This window comes from Nuphar pumila, chromosome 13 (genome assembly GCF_984573655.1).
Source record: "Nuphar pumila chromosome 13, dmNupPumi1.hap1.1, whole genome shotgun sequence".
NCBI classification, from domain to species: Eukaryota; Viridiplantae; Streptophyta; class Magnoliopsida; order Nymphaeales; family Nymphaeaceae; genus Nuphar; species Nuphar pumila.
Window position 1 is genome coordinate 78641807 of NC_143261.1, and position 25261 is coordinate 78667067.

Consider the following 25261-nt stretch of genomic DNA (forward strand, 5'->3'; position numbering starts at 1 on the left):
CAAAGGTTTTTAATAAAATGCAAATAGGATAACTTGGTGATGTTGGGATGGCCAAGTCTTTTGTGCCAAACATTTAAGTCTTTATGTTGGGCCACATTACAAAAAGGGGTTTTAGGGATTTGAAGAGAATCTACATAGTACTAGTCTCCCTTCCTAAAGCCTTCCCCAATCAACTTCCTGGACCGGTAATCCTGTATTAAACATTTATTAGATGAAAATTGAATGTCACATCCAAGGTCCTGGAGTTGAGAGACGGAAAGTAAGTTCAAATTCAATTTAGGTATAAATCTAATTTTGGGAATAAAAAAATTTTGAGTTTCAAAGTTTCCAATCCCCTTAATTTCAAGAGAAGTGTCATCCGCGGTTGAAACAAAAGATGGTGACAAACTTTTAGAATATTCGGAAAGAGAAGAAAAGTTTGGAGACATATGAAATGAAGCACCCGACTCTAAAAGCCAAGAAGTTTTACCTGGAGGGGAAGGGGTAGATACGGCGGCACTGGAAATGGCTCCCTTAAGAAGAGGTTGAAGAGCTTCCATAATTTGATTCAAAGGGAGAGCTTCATTTGTGAAAGTAGATGCTCTTCTTCTTTTTGAGGTTGGGATGTGGTAGCCATAGCCAATAATTTCTTCCATTTGGGACAAACCAGTTTGATATGTCCCGGTTCCTTGCAAAAGTGATACACAATTTTGCTATAGTCCCTTCTACCGCCTTGTCCTCCATTGGATCCTTGATTTTGCTTTTGATTTTTAAAATGTGGAGGCTTATATGTCCTCAAGTTGTTATGGGCCTAGAAACCACATTCACCCCATCACATTCTTCTTGATTTGTGGGCATTGCAAGAACACTTGGACTTTGCTTGCTAATGCCCATCCGAGTTTCCTCTCCACTTAATTTTGTAATGGCATCTTCTAGAGAAGGAGAGGTGAAGGAGGATATAAGAGATGATCTAATTTGCTCGAACTCGGGCTTCAGCCCATTCAAAAAATTAAAAAATTGATCTTCTTCTAATTGCTTATGACGAAGCTCTATAGCCTCTCCACTCCACTTTGGTTTGAGCATAGCAAACTCATCTCAAACGGAAGAGAGTTCGGTAAAATACTCCCTTATAGTCATTTCTCCTTGGAAAATAGTTAACGCCCTCTTTTGAAGATAATACTTATGGGACAAGTCCCTAGAGGTATACATCTTTTCAAGATACTCTCATGCTTGAGATGCTTTTTTGAACTTTATAATATTGGCATTGATTCTCGTCTCAACGGAGGAGAAGATCGATGACAAGATTTTGAAATTCTTCATTTCCCACTCATGTTTTTTGTTATATTCTTCAAGAGCCCTGGTTCGATTATCTCCCTTAACAATTTTTTTTTCGCCTCTTTCGACCAAAGTGATTTTAGGCTCTGATTCTGGAATCGAACCTTGAACGTAACCCCAAAGGCCTTTTCCTTTGATGTGGGCTTCTATATTGCCGGCACAAAGATGATAGTTCGAACCACTAAGTATAAAACTAAGGGAGAAGTGGGAGTCTTTTTCGCCCATTAGAGAGGATAGAAGATGAGGAAAACCACGTACCTCAAAAGTTTTTCACGTCTTTCTTGACAAGAGAAGCTTCAAAAATATTGCCCAAGAAGGATGACTCACTTTAATCTTCAAAATCTTGAAGGCACAATTTTTGAGGCACTCGAAAATGAGGATACGCACGATCCTCCTTCTTCAACGAGGCTTTGATACCATGTGAAAATCTCTATAAAAAGAGATTTTGTATATAAACACAATGTCGGAACCACGAAGTGTGCACAAAGGCATAAAGGAGAACTCTCACAAGTGCACAAAGGCACGGATACACATGCACAAGGGCATAAAAAATATCAACTTTAATTACTTGAGTCCCAAAAGGGGCTTTACAAAAAAAATTTGTTATTGCATATACACTCACACAAAAGCATTATGTTTACAAGGGCCACTAAGGCCTATTTATAATACAAAGAGAAGCTATAGGGTGCAGCTTTATATGACTGTTGGAGTTGCACCCAACGGTCACATTTATGACCGTTGGGGCAGCTCCAACAGCTATATGGAGCTATCCCTTTCACAACAGTCAAAAAGAAAAAGGTGTAAAAGACAAAAGTAAATAAAAGAGAAAAAGTAAAAATGTTAGCCCATTAGGGTGGCTGGCGCCTATTGAGTAAAAGGACTGAAATACCCCTATTGGGTATTTCAGTTTACAGTGAAGTATATATACATGAGAAATACCCCATGTGACATCTCATTATATATAAAAGAGACATAATATTTTAACAAGTAGATGGTTCTGATTCGGAACCTAAACTTGTTCTCACCAAAATGGAAGGTAATAAAGAAGTTCTTTTAACCGAAGGAGAGAAAAGTAAAGTCTTACCCAACTTTGAAAAAAAGTGGAAAGAATGGAGAATAGCGCATGCTAAAATTATGTCATGGCTAATCAATACAGTTGACATAAAGAAATGCTCTAGTCTCGCCAAGTTTGAGCATGCTGATAAGACATGGGAATATCTCAAAAATATGAGATATTGCATATGTGTGCAGTCTTCAAGAAAGGGTTAGATCAATGACCCAAGGTGATAAAACTATACGAGAATACTATAATGAATTATCCGAACTTTGAGGTGAATTGGCTATTTTAGAGCCAAAATGGCATTGTCCCGAGGATATTGAGCTCCGGCAAAAGCAACTTGACATAGAGCATTTTTACCAATTTGTAAATGGTCTAAGACTGAAATTCGAGTCGACTAAATCGGCTCTTCTTCATCGGAGAAAAGTTCTCTCTATTGTTGATACTACAGAAGAACTAACTATGGAGGAAAACAGAATCAAGAAGAATACTCCAAAGACTGAAGATGATTCCGTTCTAGCTGTATCTAGACCGGAGAATCATGCACGATCTTATAGACCACCTCATTTTAACTGACAAAGTGGTGACAATGACAAGAAAAAAGCTATTTGCCATCATTGCATGAACTTGGACACTACAAGCCACAGTGTCCAAAGCTCAAGGAGCTCAGAGAGAAGAGGGTTACGATTGATGGATCGAAGCTCAAAGATCAGGATGCACCAGTTTTCATTGCCCAACTAATGAAGATTCTCCAACCTCTCATCAAAGGAGCTTCCTCTTCATCTGAAGCTTTAAGTGGGGCAATTGCTTCATCTTTTTTCAATCCAGGTAACTTCCCTTGGCTTCTTGACTCTGGTGCTTCTTTCCATATGACTCCAAATGATAAAAGTTTATCCGAATGTATTAAAAATAAAACAAGTGTGTCAAAAGTTTTTACAGCTGATGAAACTTCTCTTGAAATAGAAGGAATAAGAAATTTTTAAAAAATACAAGAATTTTTTTATCCCAAAAGTTAGATATATTCCCAAATTAAATTTAAGTCTTTTATCCGTTTCTCAAATATCTGATCATGGGTGTAATATTTCTTTTTTTTCTCATGGTTTTTGGGTACAGGATCGCCAGACAGAAAAAGTTGATTGGGGAAGGCCATAGAGAGGGAGAACTCTATTATATGGATTTTTTGGAAATGCTGAAGAATGCCTTTTGTTATAACATTCAGAAAAATGAGTTGGAGTTGTGGCACAAAAGACTTAGTCATTCACATATAGCCAAAATCCAACATTTATAAAATCTAGGAAAATTTTGTAGCTCGGAAACATTTACCTGTAAAGATTGTATTCTTGGCAAAATGAAAAGATTACCATTTTATCTCTTCAAGACCACTTGAATTAGTACACATGGATGTTTGGGGTCCTGCACCAGTAATTTCTAAAGGAGGATTTGCCTATTACGTTATTTTTGTCGATGATTTTTTCCGGCATACATGGATTTACTTTCTTAAACATAAGTCTGAAGTATTTTCATACTTTCAGACATTTCATAATATGCTTAAAAACAAATTTCAAAATGATATTACCATGTTTCGCACAGATTCAGAGGGAGAATTTTTATCCACATATTTTAAAAATTACCTTAATTTACATGGCATCACACATCAAAGGTCTTGTCCATACCTTAACTGTCACCTATCTGATTAATAGGATGTCATCCTCTTCTTTGCAAAACACAACTCCAATTGAAAAACTTATGAACGTTTCTCCAGATTACTCTTAACTTAGAATATTTGGATGCAAGTGTTTTATATTTACAAACAAAAATGATAAACTTTCTCCTCGTATGATTTCTTGTGCCTTTTTAGGATATGCTGAAAATAAAAAAGATTATAGGTGTTTTGACTTCAAGAATGATAGATTATATGTATCAAGAAATGTCTCTTTTTTAGAAAAAGAGAGCTTCTTTGATTTTGAAAAACCAAAGGAAGTTAATGAGTACTCCTTTTTGTTAGATCTGACATCAAAATCTGATGAATATGATCTTGACTATATCTTTGATAATGATCAAGGAATTATAGATCTTGATGATAATGTTAACGACGAAGAAGTTCATAGAGACACCAGTATACAATATTCGAGACGACGAGAGCCTAATCTTCCATGTGCACTTGAAAGATATTCTGACATTCCAACCAGACGGTCATCCCGAGTCTCGAGACCTCCAGGCAAATTTGTGTCATATGAATCCTTTTCACCTTAATATAGGGCAGTTATTGCATTAATTCACTCATACGATGAACCATCTACATACTTTCAAGCAAAAAATGATGTCAAATGGTTAGAAGCCATGAAAGTTGAGTTAGATGCACTCGAAAAGGCTTTTGTAATGAGATATGCGGAAAAAAAAAAGAGTGCGATAAGCACTTACAATGTCCACCAATGGACAAACAAAATGGATGACACCCAAATCCACAAAGGGACAACACAACATAAAAATATAAATGTCTCTTGTTGAAAAGAGAGAGAGCTCTCAAGAGTAAAGAATACAAGAGGGGTTCACCCCTATATATACACAAAAAAGGAGAGTGAGGGGTGGCCTTATGGCCTTAAAAGAAGAGCCACATAGGGGGCTCCCCATGGAGTCGTTGGGAGCCCCCAACGGTCACAAATGTGATCGTTGGGGGGGCCATCGACTCCATGGTGGGGCCCCTTATGTGGGTAAAAAACAAAATAAAAAAGAAAAAAATAAAGTGCAAAAATAAACACAAAAGGGAAAATAACAAGTACCCTTATCAGGTACTTGTGAAATGACTAAAATACCCATATTGGGTATATTAGACAATATATATATAAATATATATATATATGGATTACATGTATTTTAACAACCTCCCTCAAGCCTTACGGGGATATAGCTGAAAAATTGTTAAGGAGAAACAAAAAACGAGAAGCGGCAAGGGCTTTAGTGAAGAAGTCCGTCAACTGGTACTCGGATGTGACGTAAGGTAGTGATATTGTTCCTCTTAGGTATTCATCACGTACGTAATGACAGTCCATCTCGATGTACTTAGTACGCTCATGGAAGGTGTGATTACTTGCAATATAAATTGCGCTTTTGTTGTCACAACACATCTTCGAAGGAGTAGAGATGACAATGCCCATATCACTGAGGAGACTTCTTAGCCATACAAGCTTCATGGTTGTAGTGGTCATAGCACGATATTCCGCTTCTGTTGAGGACAAAGACACTTTGTGTTGCTTCTTGCATCTCCAAGAAATCATAGTCACCTAAGAAAACACAAAAACCTGTAGTTAAGACTCTGTCATTTGGATTTTCTCCCCAATCAGCATCAGTATAAGCAATTAAATCAAGTGATGAAGAGAAGGAAAAAAAACTCCCTTAGTTATGGTATTTTTGATGTATCTGACGATCCTTAAGACTGCACTCATGTGCACGGTTGTAGGTGCATGTTGAAACTGACTGACAGAGTGGACGGCATGAGCTATGTCTGGCCGAGTAATGGATAAGGCTAGAGACCCAACAAGTTGACGGTAGGGAGTAGGATCCTCGAGAGGTGTTCCATCTTCCAACCTTAACTTTGCATTGATGACTTCAGGGGTTTCTGTCTTCTTATCATCGGAGATACCAGACTTGGAACAAATGTCAGCGGCAAGTTTCATCTGAGAGAGAATGTACCCTCGAGGAGAGTACGCTACTTCAATTCCTAAAAAATATCTTAAGAAACCAAGGTCAGACATGTCAAAATTTTCTTTTAACACTTTCTTAATATCATTAATTCCTTGCTCATCACTACCAGTGATGATCATATCATCAACATAAAGTAGTAGAATAACTGCTGAAGACCCTGCACTTTTCACAAGTCTCGCTTCTTATACATTTTATGATGCAATCACTTCTCGCTTCTGCTTCCCGTATCGTTTCCTGCTTCCGCTTCCTAGTCTCTCAACCATGGATAATCCCCAAAGCCAATTATAGTAAACACCTCCCAAGCCCAAAGCTTTTTCAAGTAAAACCTCTTGGACTCAATCTAATTCTAGATAAGACTTTCCTTGAGTCAAAGTAACACCTAGAGACCTTCTTTGCACGTCCATCTAGGCTCCTCTCAAGGGGAGATCGACCTCCATGTGGGCCCCACTAGGGCCAGCTGGCCCCTTCCAAGCTCACCTTGGATCCATGTCATGTCAAGTGAGGGTCGGAACCTTCCTAATCCGCTCTGTTCAATGTCATTTTGGATTTGAGTTCTTCGGGATTTGTAACATCAATTGGATCCAACCAAGACCCTAGGTGTATTGCATATGAATTTGGATCTGAGTATTGTGGTGAAGGGCCCAGATGGGCCTTGCTCGATGGATTCATATACGGTTCCAGAAAGATTTGTATCACATTGTGACTCGCATCCAAAATAAAATAAAATAAGATATTGTTAAAGTGTGTGTATATATATATATATTTCTAGGGATGGCAGTGGACCGGGGGGAAATGGGACCCCACCTCGCCCCGTTTGGACCGAGGATAGAGGACATGAAACGGGGATGTAGGTTAAAATCGAAATCGTGTGGGGATGGAGGCCAGGATGGACTTACGCTTTTTCCCATCCTGCACCGTCTCCAATCCCTGCCTTGGCTAGCCCTGCTCAGTCCCCGATCCATTTTTAGGGATGGCAATGGACCAAGGGGAAACGGGGCCCCGCTTCACCCCGTTTGGATGAAGGACACGAAATGGGGATGGAGGTTAAAATCAAGACCTGTAGAGGGATGGAGGGCAGGATTTTGAGACGGGGCAGGGGTGGAGACCTTGTCCCCGCCCCCACCCCGCTCCACTGCCATCCCTATATATTTATTTATATAATAAGTGAAACCCATTAGGGGTATTGTGGTCATTACACATTATGTAATTAGTGGTGTTCCTAGAGGGCACTATAGGGTTTTCCTTTTTAATGTATTTTATTTTTTTCTCAAGAGCATTATAGTCCTTACAATACCCTTGAAATAGAGTTGTTGGGAGTGCGCTCAATAGCTATGTTTCTAGTTGTTGGGAAGTACTCCCAACAAGAGCACTTCCAAATGGCTCTTTTCTGCTTCCTTTTGTGTATAAATAGGGGGTGTAACCCCTCTTGCATGCTAAGCTTGTTCACAAGCATTTTCTTAATAATATTCCTATATTTTTTTACTTGTGTTTTAACCCCTAAGTGGCTTGTGTGGTTGTGCTCTTGTATTGACCCATAAGTGATCTTGATTGTGTATGTTGGTGTTCTTGTATGCTCGTAAGAGGCACCCACTTGTACTCTTTTTGTATTTTCATTACATGGTATCAGAGCATTGGTGCTCTTGTGTTGTATCTCATATGTGAAGATCAAGAGGAATATCATAAAGAGCAGTGAAGCTTTGATTCATTGGTTGTTGCCTCGAGAAGCATGCCATCAAACTTCTTCAACACATTTTTTGCATTCCTCTTCTCTTCTTTTCTCTCTATCTTTTATCTTTATCTACTCTTTCTTTTCTTTGTACAATGGCTGAAAAAGTAGTTACGGTTGTTTCCATCAAATTTGATGGAAAAAACTATAATATGTGGGTCACCGTCATGAAAAGAATCTTTGTTGGCAAAGACTTGTGGGACTATGTTGATGGCCCTATATCGGAACCTCAACCTATTCTCACAAAATATATTTGTGGGGAAGATGGTGAAATCAAAGAGGACACTCTTAAAAACAAAGAGAGAAAAAGCTCTCTTAGACTACGAAAAAATTATTAAAACATGGGATGTTGGTATGCCAAAGTTTTATCCCTATTAATGGGGAGTATGTGTGAAGAACCTTGTGAAAATATATTGGAATTTGAGAGGGCCGATGAAGCGTGAGCAGTGTCAGTATAGCATGAACGAAAATTCAAACTTGTCATTACATTACTAAATCTATCATGCCAAGCCTTTGGGGCTTGTTTCAAACCATATAATGCCTTTTTTAAGTTTGAGAATTTTATTTTTACCAATACATACTCCTGGTAGAGGATCCACGTAAACCTCTTCATTTAATTCACCATTTAGGAATGCAGTCTTAACATCTAGTTGATAGATAGGTCATTTTTTCAATGACGCAACGGCGATAAGAGTCCTAACACTAGTCATCCTAGCTACGGGTGTGAAAGTTTCTTCATAGTCTATACTGTATTCTTGAGTGTATCCTTTTGCTACTAATAGGGCGTTATAGTTTTAATTTTGAAAAACCCATCTACATCAAATCGATCTCTTACCAGTGGATAATGAAGTTATTTCTCAAGTTTTCGCCTTTTCAAGGGCACTAAGCTTTAAGTTCATGGCTTCAACCCATTAGGGAATGTTTTTTGCTTCATTATAATGTGAAGGTTCATGAAATGGGTGTAACGCAATTAGACATTCTCTATACCTTGGAGTTAGAGACTCATAGGAAACAAACCTATTAGGAGGATTGGAGATTCGGTCGGATCTCCTTAAAGAGGTTTCTTCTAAGTTGGAACCTTGAGAGTATTTTTCTAAGACGCTCATTTGAGCTTGTTGACCACGCCTAACATAGGTTTGGATTGGTCTATCACTTTCATTTTCAACATTGTTAAGAGGAATATCATTTAGGTCATTCAACGACTCATTAGAGATTTCCTCTTCTTGAGGAGTCTCATCTTCTTGAGAGAGAAGATCAAATAAGAAAGCATATTCGCTTTCGTCAATATCTTTAGTTTTCACAAAACCATTTACATTTTTCAAAAAGGTTACATCTTTGGATACATAGAGTTTGTTATTTTTAAGGTCAAAACATCTAAAACCCTTTTGATTTTCTCCATATCCTAAGAAAACGCATTCAATAGCTTTAGGAGATAATTTGTCTCTTTTATGTGTAAGGACAAAACATTTACACTCAAAAATTCTTAATCTATTGAAATTGGGTGTTCTTTCAAATAGTTTTTCATATGGAGATGTATTTAGTAAGGATGAAGATATCATTCTATTTATCAAGTTGAGGTTAAGGCGGCTTCGGCCCAAAAACTCTTTGGAATTTCCTTGGAAATAAGGAGTGTCTTAGTGGCTTTCATGATGTGTCTATGATTTCTTTCGGCTAAACCATTTTGTTGAGGAGTCCTAGGACACGATCTTTGATGACAAATTCCATTTATTTCTAAATAATTTTGAAATTCATTTGATAGATATTCTCCACCCGAATCGGATCTAAAAGTAGAGATATTACTTGAAAATTGATTTTTGACTATCATGTGAAATTTCTTGAAGAAGTCAAAGGCTTCGGATTTTAAATTGAGAAAGTAGATCCACACATACCTAGTGTAATCATCAATGAAAGTAACGTAATAGGAGTATCCTCCTTTAGACATGACCGAAGAAGGACCCCAAACGTCCGAATAGACTAACTCAAATGGTCTTTTGGACACAAAAGTTCGATTTGGAAAAGGAGTGGATTTCATTTTGCCAAAAATACAATTCTTGCAAACAAAATGTTTCTCATTACAAAATTTATTTCCAAATAGAAAGGAGTACATTTTTGAGAAACTTGGATGTGCAAGTCTTTGATGCCAAATTTCAATATTTTTACCTTGGACATGGTTATAAAAAGAGTTAGTGGGAAGTTTCAAGTTGCTCATGTAATAGAGATTTCCCCTCCTATGGCCTTGCCCAATCTGCTTCCCGGACCGGAGATCCTGTATAGAGCAATCCTTAGTTGAGAAGGAGATTTCACATCCATGATCACAAATTTGAGCAATAGAGAAGAGATTTAAATTAAGTTGAGGTACCACTCTCACGTTTGGCACAAAGAAATCTTTGGAAAAATTTAAAGTTCCAAAACTTTTTACTTGTAAAGATGTACCATCGGCAGTTGAAACATAGAAGTTTTTTGAGTTATTACACAAATCGGAAAGCTCATTTTCAAGAGGGGTCATATGAAAGGAGGCTCCAGAAACAAGGATCCAAGAAAACATACCTGGAGGAGAGGAAGAAGCTATGGCGGCACCCGAGGTTGATGGTATCTTGAGTAGAGTTTGTAGTGCTTCCGATAGTTGAGCAAGAGAAAAAGACTCCTTCCCTTTGATAGTTTCCTCCTCCTTTTGAGTAGCTTCTTCAATGGAGGCAACCTCATTTTTAGGTGCTTCATTCAACTTAGGGCAATTAGGTCTTATATGACCCGGTTCTTGGCAATGATGGCAAATGGCTTTTCTATAGTTGTCATTATAATTATTTTGCCTCCCAAAGTGTGGAGGCTTATAGGCTTTCACATGATTGTCGGGTTTAGATATGACCAAAACGTCATCTCCTCCTTTAATCATGCCAAGACGAGTTTCTTCTTGGCATATTTTGGCTATGGCATCTTCCAAGGGAAGAAGCTTAGATCTATGAAGAAGGGAAGACCTAACTTGTTCATATTCGGGCCTAAGCCTATGTAGAAATTGGAAAAAATGTTATTTTTCCATTTGTTCTCTTCTTAGTTCCACATCCACACTAGAAACCCACTTTGGTTCTAGTAAAGATACCTCGTCCCATAAGGGTCCAAGAGTGTTAACGTAATCCCTTACACTCATTTCTCCTTGCTTGATAGTCCAGATTTTTTCTTGGAGGAAGAATTGACGAGCAAGGTCTTTTTGAGTAAACATACCTTTCATAAAGAACCATGCTTCATTAGCCATCCGAAATTTAGCAATGTTGGCGCAAATTTTGAGCTTCACATTGTTCATGAACCAAGCAAGAATCTTCGCATGCTTACTTTCCCAATCTTTCACTTTAGATTGGTGATCTTCAATGGCCTTCATGTGGGCATTTCCTTCAAGAGCTTTTTCTTGATCACCATCCATCTTGGTGAGTTAGAGTTGTGGTTCCGGAACGGTGCCCTTAACGTATCCCCAAAGCTTTTTACCTTTGAGGTTGTTCTCCATGGCGGCGGCCCACATCATATAGTTGGAGCCATTAAGCTTGAAGGAGAGATCAATCTTTTGTTCCCCCTTCCATTTAATCTCTCACGATAAGACAAACAAAGAGAGATACAAAAAAAAGAAAAACAATATATAACTACTCAACTAGCTATATTAAGAATCAAGAGCATACACAAGGCTCTGATACTATGTAATGAGATATGCGAAAAAACAAAGAGTGCGATAAGCACTTACAATGTCCACCAATGGACAAACAAAATGGATGACACCCAAATCCACAAAGGGACAACACGACATAAAAATATAAATGTCTCTTATTGAAAAGAGAGAGAGCTCTCAAGAGTAAAGAATACAAGAGGGGTTCACCCCTATATATACACAAAAAAGGAGAGTGAGGGGTGGCCTTATGGCCTTAAAAGAAGAGCCACATAGGGGGCTCCCCAAGGAGTCGTTGGGGGCCCCATCGACTCCATGGTGGGGCCCCTTATGTGGGTAAAAAACAAAATAAAAAAGAAGAAAATAAAGTGCAAAAATAAATACAAAAGAAAGGGAAAATAACAAGTACCCCGATCGGGTACTTGTGAAATGACTAAAATACCCCTATTGGGTATATTAGACAATATATATATATATGGATTACGTGTATTTTAACAGCTTTTACATGGATTATTCAAGACCTTCCTCCAGGAAAGAAACCTATAGGATGTCGATGGATTTATAAGGTTAAAACCAAGAGTGATGGCACTCTTGAAAGATATAAAGCTCGATTAGTAGCCAAAGGTTATGCTCAAGAATATGGCATTGATTATGAAGAAACTTTTGCCCCTGTTGCTCGTATGACAACAGTCAGAACCTTAATTGCCTTAGCCTCCATCAATCAATGGTTCATCTTTTAAATGGATGTCAAAAATGCATTTCTAAATGGAAAGCTAGTTGAAGAAGTATACATGGAAGTCCCTTCAGGTCTCAGTATTCCTACGGGTAAAGCCCTTCGCTTAGAAAAAGTCCTTTATGGACTTAAACAAGCATCAAAAGCTTGGTATGACAAGTGTAGTCATGTTAGGCTTGATATTGGTTTTCAATTCTGTTTGACTGACACTGCTTTGTTTATTAAGAATTCTGATACAGGAATTATTGTGCTTGTTCTCTATGTGGATGATATGATCATTACCGGAAGCGATAAACAGGGAGTTGAAAACATCAAAACACTTCTTAAATCTCACTTTGAAATGACTGATTTAAGCTTATTGAGATATTTTTTAGGCATTGAAGTCTCCTATTCTCCTAAAAGATATTTATAATCTCAAACTAAATTTGCTTTTGACATTGTTTTTAGGTCAGGCATTACCGATGATAAGAATGTAGACACTCAAGAAGTTGTCAATATTAAAAGGAAAATTGATGATAGAGAACTTCTTGAAGATCCTACTCCTTGCAGACAGTTTGTCGGGGCACTTCCTATCTATCCATTACTAGACCAGACATAGCACATGTTATTCACACAGCAAGCCAGTTTCAACATGTCCCCACCTCTGTTCACATGGGATCAGTCATATGCATATTATCAGATACATTCAGTTATCTCTTTCACGGGAACTTTTCCTGTCTTTCTCCGCCTCCTTTGATTTAATTGCATATACTGATACTGATTGGGAAAGTGATCCCAATAACAAACACTCAACCACTGGTTTTTGTGTCTTCTTAGGTGAATCCTTAATCTCGTGGAGGTCCAAAAAGTAACAAATGGTGTCTCTATCATCCACTGAAGCTGAATACCGAGCCATGGCAACCAAGACCATGGAAGTAGTTTGGCTCCAACGTCTGCTTGCTGACATGGGAGTTGAAGCAACAAAAGCTTCACGAATGTGCTGTGACAACAAGAATGCGATCTACATTGCAAGCAACAAAAATTCCACGAACGCACCAAACACATCGAAATGGACTGTCACTACGTCAGAGAGAAATATTTACATGGGACAATTGATCTGCCATATGTTACTTCAGAATATCAGTTAGTAGACTTCTTTACAAAGCCTCTCGTTGCTCCCCGGTTTCACTTCCATTTACACAAACTTTCGCTCATTGTACCGTAAGTCTGAGGGGGAGTGTTAAAATGTAAAATATATATATATATACTTATATTATTATATATATATATTTGTTTATTTTTATCATATTTTTTTGTATTTTTCTTTATTTTATTTTAGCACTTTTTAGTGTCTAGTTCTAATAGAACTAGACATACCTTATCTAGTTAAGTTCCACTTGGAACTTAAGTCCAACGGTTACATTTCTAATCGTTGGACTATTCCAAGGGCTACAATGAGAGCTCCTTAAGAGCTCTCCTCTTCTCCCCTCTTCCCACTTGTATATATAGCGGTGTGGCCCCTCTTGTAAAGATATGAAAATGCTTATTAAGCATTGTGAGTTCCCACTTCAATAAAGAATATATTTTATTCTTTTTAAGGGTTATGCTTTAATGTCTTTTTAGACACTCTCTCTAGCGGATCTTAGTTCATTTTTGGAAGATCCTCATTTCGTTTCAGGGAGCTCCCCAACGTCTCTATGAAGGGAGCTCCAAATGGCCTCCCTCATGGATTGTTGAATATAAATAAGGGAGATGTTCTCCTATATTTTTCTATGCTTTTCAAAGATATTATTAATAACATCTTATTCTTTTACTTGTTGGTGTTGCCCTTTGTTGGATCTTTGTATTGTTCCATAGTGGACTTTTGCTTATTTACTTTTGTGCTTGTATTGTACCTTTGTAATTGTCCACTCTTAGACTTGTATGTGCTTTTGTACTTTGTTCTTGTAATTCCCCATACTTCATTATATGGTATCAGAGCCATAAAGGTCTTGGTCTCTTGAAAAGTGACCATTGGTCTCTTGAAAAGTGACCATTAAAGGATCGTAACTCGGGGATTGTGGTGCTTGCGGTAAGTCAAGTGGAGGGACACTTCCATGTTCTTCCATAATCCTTCTTTCCTCTTCTACTAAGCCAAAATGAAGATTAAGCAAAACATTGATCTCTCTTTCAAATTGAATGGTACCAATTACATGACGTGGGCATCCGCCATGGAAAATAACCTCAAAGGCAAGAAGCTTTAGGGATATGTGATGGGTGTTAAAATGTAAAATATATATATAATAATGATATTCATATTATTATTATATATATATATATATATTTATGTAATTTTATCTTTTATTTTTTCTGTATTTTTCTATTTTTTCTTTTTAGTTTTTTTAGTGTCTAGTTCTAATAGAACTAGATAACTCTATCTAGTTAAGTTCCACTTGGAACTTAACTAGTATACATTTCTAACCGTTGGACTAGTCCAACGGTTACAAGGAGAGCTCATTAAGAGTTCTCCTTTTCTCACTTGTATATAAAGGGGTGCATCCCCTCTTGTAATATGTACTAAATGCTTCTTAAGCATTTTATCATTTTTCAATAAAGATTATTTTCTATTTCTTTTTTATTATACCCTTTTTAAGGGTTATGTTCAAGTGTCTCTCTAGACACTCTCTTGCGGATCTAAGTACTTTTGTGGAAGATCTTTACTTCATTTCATGGTATCAAAGCAAGGTTAATCCTATATCGTAAATATTTCTTGCCTCGTTTTCCGTGCCAAGATTGCAAAGGTGTTTCATCACCTTGGTTGAGGCTCGTAAAGTTCTTTTTGAAGAAAGGAAGATTCGTTGCAACAAAATATTGAGTTTGCTTTCTCTTACTCTCCCTTTTCTTCTCTCTTTGTCTTATTTTTTATCTTTCTCTCTCTCTTTATCACCTTTTGTACGAGATGGATGATCATGATAAAATCACCATCATACTCATAAAACTAAATGACACAAATTATGTAACATGGGCTTCGATAATAAAGCATCACATATGGGGAAAGGGGCTTTGGGGAATAGTAGATGGTTCCGATTCTGAACCTAAACTAGTCCTCACCAAAATGGAAGGTGATAAACAGGTTCTCCTAACCGAAGGAGAGAAAAGCAAAGCTTTGGCCAACTATGAAAAGAGTTTGAAGGAATGGCGGATAGGGCATGCAAAAATCATGTCATGGCTAATCAATAGTGTTGACATCAAAAAATGATCTAGTCTTGCTAAGTTTGAGCATGCCGATAAGGCTTGGGAATACCTCAAAAATATGTATTCCCTCAAAGATATTGCACATGTGTGCAATCTTCAAGAAAAAGTTAGAACTATGACCCAAAGTGACAAAACCATACGAGAGTATTACAATGAATTGTCCGAACTTTGGGGAGAATTGGCCCTTTTGAAGCCAAAATGGCATTGTCCCGAGGACATTGAGCTTCGTCAAAGGCAATTTGATATGGAGCATTTTTACCAAATTGTAAACGGTTTAAGACCGGAATTCGAGCCAATTAAATCGGCGCTTTTTCATCGGGGAAAAGTTTCCTTTATTGTCGATATATAGAGGAACTGACTATGGAGGAAAAGAGAATCAAGAAAAATACTCCAAAATCCGAAGATGATTTCGTTCTAACGGTATCTAGACCGCGTAATCATGTACGTTCATACAGAAAAGCTAACTTTAACCGACAAAGTAGTGACTATGACAAGAAAAGGGTTATTTGCCATCATTGTCATAAACCAGGACACTACAGGCCTCAATGTTCCAAGCTTAAAGAACTCAGAGAAAAAAGAGTTGCGATTGCTGGATTTGAGCCCAAAGATCAAGATGCACCAGTTGCTATTGCCCAGCTAATGAAAATTCCCAAACCACTCATCAAAGGAGCATCTTCTTCATCTAAAGCTTCGACTGGGGCAGCTGCTTCATCTTTTTCCGATCCAGTTAACTTCCCTTGGCTTCTTGACTCTGATGCTTCATTCCATATGACTTCAAATGATAAAAGTTTATCCGAATGTGTTAAAATAAAACAAGTGTGTCAAAAGTATTTACAGCTGATGGAACTTCTGTAGAAATAGAAGAAATAGGAAATTTTGATAAAATCCATAAAACCAAGAAATGTTTTATCCCAGAAGTTGTAATGAAGTGTCAAATGAAAGAGGCGAAGTCTCCAAGCGAAAGCACGGAAGCACGCACATACACAAGAGGCCACAAATGGCAAAATAAACCACAAAAAGTGGTTAAGCACACAAAGAGGTAAAAAAAGCCCCTTATTTATACACAGCAAGGGACCCAATGAGGGGCTCCCATAGAGTCGTTGGAGCCCCTCCAACGGTCATATTTATGACCGTTGGAGGGGTCCAACGACTCTATGTGGACCCCTCTCAAATGAATAAAAAGAAAAACTAAAAAGTAAAAAGAAAAAGAATAAAGAAAAAAGAAAGAAAAGAAAGAAAAGCATATCAATGATATGTGTGTACAGGTGAAATGACAGAATTACCCCTATCGGGTATTACAAAATAAATATATATATATTTTTATACATATAGATAGACACATAGACATATATATATCATATATATATATGTGTATGTGTCGTAATCTATATATATAGATATATATATAAATATACATCATATTTTAACACCCCCTTCAAACACACGGTAAAATCACCGAGAGTTTGCTAAGGAGGAAGTAGAAGCGAGGCGATGGCAAAGCTTTGGTGAAGAAGTCCGCCAACTGATATTCGGTAGGAACATATGGGAGTTGAATGGTGCCCCGTAAGAACTCATCACGAACATAATGACAGTCCATCTCAATATGCTTCGTTCATTCATGAAAAGTGTGATTGCTAGCAATATAAATGGAGCTCTTGTTGTCACAACACAGCTTTGAGGAGTTGAGAATGAGACACCCATATCTTTAAGTAAGCTTCTTAGTCATATAATCTCAGTTGTGGTAGTGGCCATCGCACGATATTCTACTTCGGTAGATAAGAGATAAATTTTATGCTGCTTCTTACACCTCCAGGAGATAAGTGACTCACCAAAAAACACACAATAACCTGTGGTAGAAATACGATCATCGGGGTTACCCACCCAATCGGAGTCAGTATACACAAGTAAAGTAAGAGGTGAAGAAGAGGATAAGAATACTCCCTTAGTTATGGAATTTTTTAAGTATCTGATAATCTTCATTACTGCTGCCATGTGAGTAGTAGTAGAAGCAGTCTGAAATTGGCTTGCACTATGAACTGCATGTAAAATGTCAGGTCTGGTGATAGATAAATATGTTAGAGATCCAATCAATTGACGGTAAGGCGTGGGGTCTGCTAAAAGAGTGTCATCACTGGCTCTCATCTTGGCATTGATCACTTCTGGAGTCTCCACCTTTTGTCATCTGTCAGCCTAGATTTAGCAATAATGTCAGAGGCAAGCTTCATCTGAGATAGGACATACCCCTTGGGGGAGTATGCAACTTCAATTCCTAAGAAATACCTTAGAAAACTCAGATCAGACATATCAAAATTTTTCTTAAGAATATTTTTAATAAGGTCAATACCTTTCTTATCATTACCTGTGATAATCATGTCATCAACATATAACAACAAAATTGTTATGTATTCATTAGAAGATTTAACAAACAAAGCAGTATCTGTGTAACATGAGGAAAACCCATTATCAAGAACTACTTTGCTAAAAAGATCATACCAAACTTTTGGTGCTTGTTTAAGACCATAGAGAGCTTTGTTTAATTTTAGAATATTGTCTTTCCCAATTTCAAGACCCGGCGAAGGGTCCATAAGAACTTCTTCACATAGAGTTCCATTTAAGAACGCATTTTTAACATCAAGTTGATATATCGGCTATTGTTTGATGGATGCTAAAGCAATTAGGGTTCGTACACTAGTCATTCTGGCCAAAGGAGCAAAGGTTTCTTCATAATCAATCCCATATTCTTGGGCATAGCCTTTTGCAACCAGACGTGCTTTGTATCTCTCAAGAGACCCATCACATTTGGTTTTGACTTTATATACCCATCTACACCCAATTGCTTTTTTTCCTAAAGGTTGAGGAATAATGCTCCAGGTTTGAGCTTTGTTCAGAGCCTCTAATTCGATTTTCATAGCCTCAATCCAATGTGGATGATCTTTAGCTTCCTTGAATGAGGTAGGCTCATGATACGAATGTATTAACATGAGACAAGCCCTATAATTCGGAGAGAAAGATTCATAAGACACAAATTTTTGTGGTGGCCTACTAGTACGAGAAGATCTCCTAGGTGGATTGTTGTCCATAGATTCTTCTAAAGAGAAGTCTTGAGAGTATCTGTCAATAGCAGGTTGATGTTCATTTCCTAACCGCCGGGTATATACATTTATATTATTAAGGTTTTCATTTTGGGAAACATTATCATGTTGTGGTATATCATGTAAAGTGTCATCACAAGTAGTATCACAAATAATTGCCTCAGGGGACTCAATTCTAGGAGCTAAGTCGAATAAAAAAAGAATAATTGATGTCTTCCCTAGATGTGTGGATATCGAAACCATTTTGTTCTTCAATGAAGTTTACATTTCTCGACACATACAGTTTATTGTTTCGAATATCATAGCATCTATAGCCTTTTTTATTCTCACCATAGCCAATGAACACACATTCAAGAGCTTTAGGTGACAACTTATCTTGTCCTTGACTAAGTACCAAACATTTGCATCCAAAGATTCTTAGTCTATTAAAATCTGGAGTAATTTTAAATAATTTTTCAAAGGGTGAAACATTTTTTAAAGAAGAAGAGGGCATACGATTTACAAGATATGTTGCGGTAAGAAGAGCTTCGGCCCAAAAGTTTTTAGGAACATTTTTAGACACAAGAAGAGTTCTTGTGGTTTCAATTAAATGCCTATGTTTCCTTTCCGCAAGACCATTTTGTTGCGGAGTTTTAGGACAAGATCGTTGGTGCAAAATTCCATTTGTTTTAAAATAATTTTGAAAATCTTTAAACATGTACTCACCTCCCGAGTCAGATCTAAGAATGGCTATATTATGTTGGAATTGATTTTGAACAAGAGCGTGAAATTCTTTAAAATTAGTGAAGACATCGGATTTATTCTTGATAATGTAAACCCATGTGTACCTAGTAAAATCATCAATAAAAGAAACATAATAAGAATAGCCCCCTTTGGACATAACGTGTGTCGGTCCCCATACATCGGAATGCATAAGTTCAAAAGGCCTTTTTGACACAAAATTACTATGTGAATAAGAGAGTGAATTTTCCCAAGAATACAATCATTACATGTAAATGTATTTGTATTACAAAAATTTTCCAAAAATGGAAAAAGGTACAACTTGGAAATACTAGGGTGTCCAAGTTTCAATATCTTTGGATTAAACATGATTACAAAATGATTTGGATGGCAAAGACAAAAAATCCATATACTAAAGGTCCCCTCTTCTATGGCCTTGCCCAATCCGCTTCCCGGACCGGAGATCATGCACATAGCAATGGGTTGGTGAAAACGAGACATTACATTCAAAATCGGTAATTTGAGAGACGGAAAAAAGATTTAGATTAAGTTTTGGAATAATTCGGATTTTGAGAACAAAAAATTCTTTGTTTTGGTCATAAGTTTTCTCAAGATTTCCAATGCCTTCAACATTCAAAGATGTTCCATCGGCGGTGGATACATATGATTTGAATTTATTGAGACTTGGTTTTGACAAAAGTGATGCATTTGGAGTCATATGGAAAGAGGCACCCGAGTCAAGAATCCAAGAAGTCATACCTGGAAAGGAGGAGATGGCGGCACCGGAAGTAGAAGGTGAAGAGGATGCTGTAGAGGCGTTCATCTTTATAAATTGTTGAAGAGTTTCGGTTAGATGAGCGATGGACTCCTTTATGTCACCATCGTTCTTTGAATCTTCATTGATGATTGGAGGAGTTTCCCCCACGGAAGCCACCTTCTTTTTGAATTTAGGGCAATCGGGACGAATATGGCCCGGTTCATTACAATTATGACAAATGATTTTTCTTCCTCCACCACCATTATTCTTCTAAAAATGTGGTGGTTTATATGATCTTACATTGTTACCGGGTCTAGACACGGCATGCACTTCATCAACATCTCTTTTCAAAGCCAAACGGGTTTCTTCTTTACATAAGTCGGCCAAAATATCGCTTAGAGGAGTAGAGGCCGTATGAAGAAGAGATCCTCTAAGTTGCTCAAATTCGGGACCAAGCCCATGAATAAATTGAAAGAACCTCTCTTTTTCCATTTGCTCTTGTCTCATGGCAATAGCACTTCCTTCCCATTGCGGTTCGAGAAGGACAAGTTCATCCCATAAAGAGGATAGGGCACTATAGTAGTCCCTAATACTCATATCACCTTGCTTGGTAGCTCTTACCTTTTCTTGTAGAAAAAAATGCCTAGCAAGGTCTCTTTGGGTGTACATGTCTTTCATAAAAAACCATGCTTCATTAGCCTTTTTGAATTTTGCAAGATTTGCACAAATCTTCAATTCAACATTGTTCATGAACCATGTTAAGATTTTAGCATGCTCACTTTCCCAATCTTCCATTTTAGAATAGTAATCAAGAATAGTTTTTTCTTTTTCTTCTTCGTTCAATGCTTTTTCCTCATCTCCTTCAAACTTAGTTAACTTAAATTGTGGTTTCGAAATGGTTCCACATACGTAACCCCAAAGCTTTTTACCTTTGAGATTATTTTCCATAGCAGCCGCCCACATGCGGTAATTGGTCCCATCCAATTTGAATGAGAGATCGATTTTTGCATCTTTGTTGGCCATTTATAGAAAAAGAATTTTTAAGACAAGAGAGAGGAGAGGTATTACTTGTCAAGAGAGGATTCGATGAAGCCTTCTTAACCAAGGCTCTGATACCATGTAATGAAGTGCCAAATGAAAGAGGCAAAGTCTCCAAGCGAAAGCACGGAAGCACGCACATACACAAGAGGCCACAAATGGGCAAAATAAACCACAAAAAGTGGTTAAGCACACAAAGAGGTAAAAAAATATATTTCACTCATAGAATGCTTCACAAGAAGCTTAAGAAATACATGGGGCCATGCCCCTTATTTATACACAGCAAGGGACCCAAGGAGGGGCTCCCATAGAGTCGTTGGAGCCCCTCCAACGATCATATTTATGACCGTTGGAGGGGTCCAACGACTCTATGTGGACCCCTCTCAAATGAATAAAAAGAAAAAGTAAAAAGTAAAAAGAAAAAGAACAAAGAAAAAAGAAAGAAAAGCATATCAACGATATGCGTGTACAGGTGAAATGATAGAATTACCCCTATCGGGTATTACAAAATAAATATATATATATATATATTTATATATATATAGATAGACACATAGACATATATATATCATATATATGTGTATGTGTCGTAATCTATATATATAGATATATATATATAAATATACATCATATTTTAACAGAAGTTTGATATATTCCCAAATTAAATATAAATCTTTTATCTAATTTTCAAATATCTGACCATGATTGTAATATTTATTTTTTTGTTCATGATTGTTGGCTACAGGATCGCCAGTCAGGAAAGCTGATTGGGGAAGGACATAGAAAGGGAGGACTCTATTACATGGATTTTTTGGAAATGCCAAAGAATGTTTTTTGTTATAACATTCAAAAAATCGAGTTGGAGTTGTGGCACAAAAGACTTGGTCATCCACATATAGCCAAAATCCAAATTTTCCAAATCCAGGGAAATTTTGTAATTCTAAAAAATTTACTTGTAAAGATTGTATTTTTGGCAAAATGAAAAGATTACCATTTGAGAACAGAACTTTTGTTTCTTCAAGACCACTTGAATTAGTACACTCGGATGTTTGGGGTCCTGCACCAATAATTTCTAAAGGTGGATTTGCCTATTATGTTATCTTTGCCGATGATTTTTCTAGACATACTTGGATTTACTTTGTTAAACATAAGTCCGAAGTACTTTCATACTTTCAAACATTTCATAATATGGTTAAAAACAAATTTCAAAATGATATTACCATGTTTCGCACAGATTCAGGGGGAGAATTTTTGTCCACAAATTTTAAAAATTACCTTAACTTACATGGCATCACACATCAAAGGTTTTGCCCATACACACCTCAACAAAATGGGCTGGCAGAATGTAAACATCGCCATATTATGGAAACCACTAGGACTTTATTAATAGCAAATCAAGTCCCAAAAGATTTTTGGGAAGAAGCAACCTTAACTGCCACCTATCTGATTAATCGAATGCCATCCTCTTCTTTGCAAAATATAACTCCAATCGAAAAACGGGTGAACCTTTCTCCAGATTACTGTAGGCTGAGAGTATTTGGATGCAAGTGTTTTATATTTACAGACAAAAATGATAAACTTTCTCCTCGTATGATTTCTTGTGCCTTTTTAGGATATGCTGAAAATCAAAAAGGTTACAGGTGTTTTGACTTCAAGAATGATAGATTATATGTATCAAGAAATGTCTCCTTTTTAGAAAAAGAGAGCTTATTTGATTTTGAAAAAACCAAAGGAAGTTACTGAGTACTCCTTTTTGTTAGATCTGACATCAAAATCTGATGAATATGATCTCGACTATAGCTTTGATAATGATCAAAGTATTATTGATCTTGTTGATAATGTTGACAATGAAGAAATCCACAGAGACACTAGTACACAATATTCCAGACGAAGAGAGTCTAATCTTCCATGTGCACTTAAAAGATATTCTGACATTCCAACCAGAAGGTCATCCCGAGCCCCGAGGCCTCCGGGAAAATGTGTCATACGAATCCTTCTCACCTACATATAGGGCAGTCATTGCATTAATTCACTCATATGAATTACCATCTTCATACTTTCAAGCCAGAAATGACAACAAATGGATAGAAGCCATGAAAGGTGAGTTAGATACACTTGAAAACGCTTCTACATGGACTACTCAAGACCTTCCTCTAGACAAGAAACCTTAGGATGTTGATAGGTTTATAAGGTTAAAACCAAGAGTTATGGCACTCTTGAAAGATATAAAGCCCGATTAGTGGCCAAAGGTTATGCCAAGAATATGGCATTGATTATGAAGAAACCTTTGCCCTGTTGCTCGTATGACAACAATCAGAACCTTAATTGTCTTAGCTTTCATCAAGAAATGGTTCATATTTCAGATGGATAACAAAAATGGATTTCTAAATGAAAACCCCTCCAGGTCTTAGTATTCCTAAGGGTAAAACTCTTCGCTTAGAAAAAGCTCTTTATGACCTTAAACAAGCACCAAAAGCTTGGTATGATAGGTTTAGTAGTGTGATGCTTGATATTGGTTTTCAATTATGGTTGACTGACACTGTTTTGTTTATTAAGAATTCTGATGCAGGAATTATTGTGCTTCTTCTATATGTGGATGATATGATCATCACCGGAAGCGATAAACAGGGAGTTGAAAACATCAAAACACTTCTCAAATCTCACTTTGAAATGACTGATTTAGGTTTACTGAGATACTTTTTAGGCATTAATGTAATACCCGTAATTTTTATCAAAGAAATAAACTTGAAATTTATGTCCTTAAGGTGGTACCAGGATATTTTTGTTTTATGTGTTTAATACGTATTTGGATCTCGGATATCATGTTTGGATCTTCAATGTCAAAACCCTAATATGCTATTTGAATCGTAGATATCGGACCACAAACCTATTATGTGGATACCAAATAGTAAATTTCAAACTCTTGTTTCGGATCTCTGATATTGGATCCTCAATATCAGGGTCATATTTGGATACTGGATCTAGGCAGAACTCAATGGATCCGCGAAGTTTAAATTAGACGTTAATGAGAATATTTCTTGATCAGATCTATAACACTTTAGAGGGATCTGAAGTAGCACAGGCGATGGTTGGATCCACATTTGGATCCTGGACATCGAAGAGGTAAATAGGGTAGAATCCAATCAAAAATTTTATGTGTGGATCCATACTAGCTTTGTCTGGATCCATGTATCTTAATTCGGATCCATAGTGGGAAGAAAACTTCAGATCCTTAGATCTGGATTTCTTAAAGGGTTTCATGAGCAAGATGGATGGGGGGATCCATAGTAAATTATGGGGGATCCATAACAAGGTCATTGCACCCAAATAAAAATTTAATTGGGGTTACATTCGAAAATTTAAAATATAATACTTTAACACCTAAGAAAGAGATCTGTATCCATGAACGGATCCAGATAAGTCAAGTAAGGATCTACAAAAGAACCATATATAAATATATATATATATAACTATACAAATATATATATATATAAAATAAATATAACGCGTGGATCCGTAGTTGGATCTATTTGGATCTGACCTTCGAATCCACTCTGCAAAGTTGTTGTGGATCCACATCGTTTGAGAGACACCGATCCAACATGCGGTTGGATCCTGGGTATCGGACCCGGACCCAAGCCCCGTCCCACATACGTAAAACAAAATGATATGTTAAAGGCTACGTCACATGGGTGTGGGTGCGGGCGCGGGTGCGGGTGCGGGTGCGGGTGCGGGGATTCGGCACTTCCAAAAAACCCGGGTGCGGGGGTGCGGTAGGGGCAAAATTGTAAATATATATATATAAAGGGGGTCGGCGGGTTTTTTTCAAATTTCACAGCTGTCAGCTGCTGTCAACAACTGACAGACAGCTGCTGTCAGCATATTTTTTTTTAAAAAAAAATCGCAGCCCATTTGGGCAAATTTAAAAAAAAAATTCAAAAAATAAAATGGACCTAAATGATCCTGGGTGCGGTCAACGCACCCAGGATCGGGTTGACCGCACCCGGTGCCGCACCCGCGTCGAGTCGCGTCGATGCGGGTGCGGCACCCTGCTAGCTGAATCCCTGTGACATAGGTTAAAGGGTTCAGCCGCTACAGTGCTGAACCCGATAATGGAAAGATGGGGGAGGCGTTAGGGTTCAAAACCCTAACGCTGTGCAAAAATCGAAAGGGGGGTATGCGCAGCCGCCAGGAGGAGACTCCTCCCTTTTCGGGCACCCCTCTAGAAAAGGGAACCCCAAACCCCTTCTCTCCCACCTTCTC

The 25261-nt window shown here is 37.4% G+C and overlaps 1 protein-coding gene across 4 annotated transcripts in view; it reads right to left on the reverse strand.

Moving 5' to 3' along the window:
* Nucleotides 1-25261, reverse strand: part of LOC149818818 (U5 small nuclear ribonucleoprotein helicase) — a 264200-nt gene that overhangs the window by 166689 nt on the left and 72250 nt on the right. The window lies entirely within an intron of this gene.